This window comes from Sinohyriopsis cumingii, chromosome 4 (genome assembly GCF_028554795.1).
Source record: "Sinohyriopsis cumingii isolate HCF-2022 chromosome 4, ASM2855479v2, whole genome shotgun sequence".
NCBI lineage: Eukaryota > Metazoa > Mollusca > Bivalvia > Unionida > Unionidae > Sinohyriopsis > Sinohyriopsis cumingii.
The window spans coordinates 14,616,424-14,623,169 of NC_142964.1; positions in this window are offsets into that span (position 1 = coordinate 14,616,424).

Consider the following 6,746-nt stretch of genomic DNA (forward strand, 5'->3'; position numbering starts at 1 on the left):
TCACTGGTTCTGAATCAAGGTCAGGAACTAGATACAATGTTCTATTATTAGTTGTTTATTTTAAAAAATTAACAGTCAGGTCAAACAGAACAATGTCAAATCCAGTAAACAAAGTTACATTACAATAACAATAGCATGTAACGGAATAAAAAAATTTAAAATAAACAAACAATTAAATTAAATCAAATATACATAACAGCATAGCAGACCTCAAAACTGTTCAAGATATCTTTACAAAACGTATCAGCCTAGTGTAGGTGCATCTTTTGTTATTAAACAGTTCTACAATATTGGTATTTTTGATGTTTTCAATTATTATTATCAATCCTTCCAGCATTCAAACTTTCATTTCCAGTGTACAAATCCAAAACCATTAAAGAGCTCTCAGTGAAACTTGGTAAACATATGAACAATTGTAGTATAGATGTTTCTTTTACTACCAGTATTCGCCATTCTTTAGTTTCAATAATTTTATATTTTGTCCATTTTTCTGACCATCCATCTGCACATTTGTTTTCAGTGCAAACTCAAAATCTATGGAACTGTATATCAAATAAAATTGGTAACAAATATTAGAATAGCAGATTAGATATTCTAATCATCTTTTTAATTATCCATCCATCCATCATTCACACTTGTTTTCAGAGAATAACTCAAAAATGTTCAAGATATCTCTATGACACTTGGTGCACATGTCAGATTCGCTATTCACAAATTTTAACTCTACTGGTCATAGACTAGAGGAGCTTATGGGATTGTCTGCTGTCCATCCATTAACACAAGTTTGTCATCACTATTCCTATTAAACTACTTGAACAATTACCATAAAACTTTACACACATATTCATCCCATAGTCCAGTTGTTACTAAATGAAAATGGTGCCAATTTGCAATCTTAATATGGCTGCCTCTGTAGCCAAATTGAAAATATTATCGCCACTTCAGCTAAATGGAAATTCATATTGACATGGAGTTTTAACTGAAAGACTTATTATAATGTTGAGTTGGTCTTATATGAAAATGATGCCAGTCTGACATCATATATGGCAGCAGTGACAGCCATGTTACAAATCTTGTTATTGTTACTCCTCCTGAATGCAAAGTCATGCTGACATGATTTTAACTTAAAGACTTTTTATGATGGTCCAAACTGAAAATGGTGCTGATCTGACATCCAATATGGCCCCAATGGCAGCCGTCTTTAAACTTTTATCACTACTAATCCAGAATTTAAAATCATATCAGCATCCTAATTCAAAAGAAAACACTTTATGATGAATACTTGGTCCTAAATAAAAATGGTGCTGATCTGACATCCAATATGAACACCTTGTAAATCTTTTTATCATTGCTTCTCATCAACAGAAAGTCAGATTGTCATCTGGCTTTTACCAGAAGACTCTTTATGATATATAACTGGTTTTAAATTAAAATGGCATGAACACGACCTCCAATATATGGCTGCTGTGATTGCCATTTTGAAAATCTTATTGCTACTCTTCCTAAATGGATGGTCATATTAACATGGGGTTTTTACTGAAGGACTTCTATAACATTCAATAGATCCTGAATTAAAATCCAATAAGGGCACCATCCCCAACAGATTTCTAATGATATCTGGTTGATCTAAAATGAAAATATTTCCCCATTTTACATCCAATATGGCTGCAACAGTGGCTCATTTGAAATTATTGTTATTGCTCAAAATTATTACATTTAAAAAAATGGTTCTATTCAATTCTTAAATTCCTGGAAATTCATTTTGGCCAGTAAAACATCAGTCCCTTCAAGGGGCTTTTGTTTCATTAATTTTAACTTTTGTAGCTTTGTTCATCCATCCATCATTCCCACTTTTGTTTCCAGGGCATAATTCCACAATTATTTAAAATATTTTTGTGAATTTTGGTGCACATATTAGACAAGTGGATCAGGTAGTATTAGACTAGTGGCTCAGTTAATATTAGACTAGTGGCTCAGTTAATATTAGACTAGTGGCTCAGGTAATACATGTATTAGACTAGTGGCTCAGGTAATACATGTATTAGACTAGTGGCTCAGGTAATATTAGACTAGTGGCTCAGGTAATACATTAGACTAGTGGCTCAGGTAATATTAGACTAGTGGCTCAGGTAATACATGTATTAGACTAGTGGTTCTGGTAATATTATACTAGTGGTTCAGGTAGTATTACACTAGTGGCTCAGGTAATACATGTATTAGACTAGTGACTCAGGTGGTATCAAACTAGTGGTTCAGGTAGTATTAGACTAGTGGCTCAGGCAATACATGTATTAGACTAGTGACTCAGGTAGTATTAGACTAGTGGTTCAGGTAGTATTAGACTAGTGGCTCAGGTAATACATGTATTAAACTAGTGGCTCAGGTAATACATGTATTAGACTAGTGGCTCAGGTAATATTAGACTAGTGGCTCAGGTAATACATGTATTAGGCTAGTGGCTCAGGTAATATTAGACTAGTGGCTCAGGTAATACATGTATTAGACTAGTGGCTCTGGTAATATTAGACTAGTGGCTCAGGTAATACATGTATTAGACTAGTGGCTCAGGTAATATTAGACTAGTGGCTCAGGTAATACATGTATTAGACTAGTGGCTCTGGTAATATTAGACTAGTGGCTCAGGTAATACATGTATTAGACTAGTGGCTCTGGTAATATTAGACTAGTGGCTCAGGTAATACATGTATTAGACTAGTGGCTCTGGTATGCCTTTTACTATTCATATTTTCCAGTTCAGTATTTTAAATATTTTTATCCATTTGTCTGTTCAGCCATCCAGCCATGATTCAAACTTCTGAAGTAAAACTTGTTATGCCTGTCACTTCCCTGTATTCTTTAATAATATTAATATGTATATGCCAGTATAAAATCTTCTACAAATTCTTCTTTCTCCAAACAGACAACTTGTTGGGATGGGGAGTATAGATAACTTTGTCTTCTTGTTTTTTTCTCACTGATGAAAGACAAAATTTTGCTTCGCAGACAACAGTGACTTTCATAATTTTAAAGAAAAAAAAAAGTAAAATGTGTTCACAAAACATGAAAGCCCATATACACCCCATTCTGTATAACCCAGTCATATGTGTATGAAAACTGACTCTAACTGCAAAATTTGACCAAGGTTACTGAGTATGAAATAAAGGTTACTGTGACCTGATTTAGGAAGGAGGGTACTGTACTCATTAATGTATATCCACAAAGCTGTATAATTCTGTGGCCAATAATGCTATATAAACTCCTAAATGCAAAATAATTTATAGAGAAAATCTCTGAAATGTACTTTTTCATGCTTTTGGTGTAACTTTATAAATGTAGATAAAAATTCCATTTGTTTGATAAATTTACTCCAACCAATTTATAAAATTTACCATTAAGGTAATCAAGAGATAAACAGTGCCAAAGAAAAGTATTTCACATATCATTTAGACAATTACTGGGGCAAAACAAGCAGGTGAGAGAGAATATTGAAAAAATGAGTAATCCCATTTGTAGGTTACAGAAATTTAAACTGTAAGCACATCTGTTCGTTCAACCTTTGCCCGAGTGCTCGACATCACTACAAACTGTCACACTGCAGACATCATAGCAATTGAACCATTATTTTATGGACAAGATGGAGAAAATAGCAGCAAGTTTCAAGAAGAACACAGCTAACTGCTATGCTATTAGACAAGTTGTTATATTTAATGGGGCAAATTCATCAATCTGCCATTCAAAGAACTAGTTTAGTCTGAGACTCAAAGAATTATTGCCAATACTTTAACATAACATAGGGAAATATTTTCTCACTGAGGTTTATATAATATACCGGTAAAAGAAAATATGCAGAGATCACACTTCTGTGTTGGCATGCACATTAGCTTCATAATTCTTCCCAACAGTTTTCATCATCTTTTTTTCTCTCTCAATCTATCAATGACCATACTGACAACAGGTGTCAAATATATCATTTTAATTTCTTAAATTTCCACAGGATTGCTGCTCATTTCAAACTATTGCAGATCATCTACATTTAAATCAGTGTTAGTGAGTTATTGGTCCGACAGCTACATCACTAATGGATCAACTCTCTGAGGGTCATAATTTTAAGCACAATTATTCAGGAAGGATGCAGTACAAAATTTTATACCAATGAATATGGGGTTTTCAGGTATGGAAGATTCAAAATTTAGTTTAAACAGAAACCTCCATATCTGACCTTGAAGAGAAGTAAAAACAAAATGTATAAAATGCATGCCATAGCGACCATAGTTTAGTAAAATCTTGTACTCATCAGGATGTATATACATATCAAATTTGGAGCCAGAGGGACTCCATGGTTAATGTACTGGATTCATCACTGAAAGGGTGCAGGTTAGAATCCTACCATTAGACCAGCCAGGGTCAGCTACCTTGGTGTGTCCTTGGACAAGGCACTTTATGCCTCAGCACTAAATAACCTTCTTGTGTTCCTGTGCTATAAACCAACCAATGTTTATGTCTCTGTGGCCAATAATGCCAGAAAAAGTGACTAACAAAATTTAACCAAATGACTGGAATATGAAATGTAGGTCACTTCAACCTAACTTTGGTGGGGTAGCACTGTATTTACTGAAATGTATACACAAAGTTACAAGCCTCTGTGACCAATAATGCTGGAAAAACTGACCTAAATGGAAAACTTGACCAGTCACTGCAGCATGTAGGTCACAGCAACCTCCATCAAGTAACCTGGTGTTGTACTCTCCAAAATACATCTACATGACAAGCTGAATATCTTGAAGCTAATAATCACATAAGTAAATGACCTAAATGAAAACATCAACAATGTAGGTACCACTATATGCTCTATTCACATTCATGGTGAGGCATTAAACATGACAAGTTGTTATCATTAAGATGTGAAAAGTAGGTCACTGTCAGCTTTTTCCTAGTTTTGGTAATGTAGAACTTCAAAAATTGCATACACACATGAAATTTCATTCAACAATTTTTGGTAAAGTCCTGCTGTCAAGGATAGTAATCAGAATCCATGCATCTTCTAAATGATAATGTTTAATGATACCAATGAAACTCATTCAAGGCTCCTTGATAAAAAAATCCTGAATCAAGTTATGCTGCCGAAACCAAAGTTAGGATAATGGAAAAACAAGTCATAGCTCCTTTACATAATGATATTGAATTCTGGAAATCAATATTATCTGCATTGCCCAGTTTGGTTGAAATTCAACAATCCTTGTTAAAGCAATGCAGTGGAAACCCAAGTCAGGGGAACTGGCAATTGGGGAGCAGAGCTCAATAAATTGATGTTAAGAGTTGAATGCCAAACTCATTCAAAGTCTAGTCAATATAAACTGCATCAAATTTTGTTGAGATCCAATAATACTTGATAAAGTTAAGCTGCAGAAACTGAAGTCAATGGGACAGCCAATCAAGGTCACAATTACTATTAATGATGTTGTAGAATGCTGCAGATTGAACGTTTTTAAGGTAACATGCTATTTATGTCTTTATTATGTGTATTATTTTCATAATAATAGTTTTTGTAAGGGTTGTTTAGTTTGACATTTGGACTACAAAAAATAACCTATGATCATAGTTTGCACTTTAAAGATGAGTCATGTATAGAATGCGTAAATTCATTCATAAAGTTCCAAGGTTGAGATGTACTATAGTTCAGGTATAGGTCATGTGATCTAAATTGAGGACACGAGTTTAGTGGGAGTCCGTTCCTGATTAATTGGGCTTCTAACAGCTGATCTGTTTACTGATTGAGTGATTTTAAAATGCCAAGATGATTTATTCAAGCCTCACATTGCATTCTCTTTAATGTGTATACAATAGAATTATTTTATAGAATTATGCATTCTTAGTAGCACCACCAGTCTAGGAAGCTATATTGAGAGGAATTCATATATTTGATTTAATCATGTTTTGGAATTACAGGGCTTGAAATGTTCAGATTGGAATAACAGCTGTACAGAATTACTGTAATTCATTTAAAGACTATTTGGATTTATGGCTGTATCAGAAATGCTGTGAATTCATTTATAGACATTCTGGGATTATATCATAGCTATTCTTCAGTACTATTGATACATCAATACATTACCTACTGTCCATCATTTGGAATACTTTGGATCTCATTCTGTTGACTCGAAACTTTTGGAATTGATAAAATAATTAGGAATTTAGGATTTCATTCAACATACTGTGAGCTATTTTTAATTTTTTCACTTTGTGTTTTAGGGAAATAAATTATATTCTCAATTATACAAAACATAATCATTTTGCTCTTTCTTGTGACTTATTTTAAGTTCATAGAGTTGTAGCACTCATTAATATAGGCTGAAATCCGACAACCCTTGGTAAAGTTATAGTAAGGAAAACAATATCAAGAGGATGGTCAATCATTGCCATAAGTCTTATAAATATGCCAAGTAACACTGGAAATCAAACTTGTTCAAAGTTTTATTAAGATAGAGCAGCAAGCCAAATCCACTGAAATCCATCAATCCTTGGTAAAGTTGAGTTGAAACGAAAGTTAAGAGGTAATCAGGGGCCATAACTCCTCTGAATGATGACATATAAGACTGGAGATCCAACTCTTTTTGAGGACACATCAATATATGAGTCCACCAAAGGAACTGATGCCCACTGGCCAAAAACAATAATGAGGAATCCAAAATAAACATTGTCTTTCTCCTGACTGCATAGTGTTGAAACCATCTGATATTCTTGAGCAA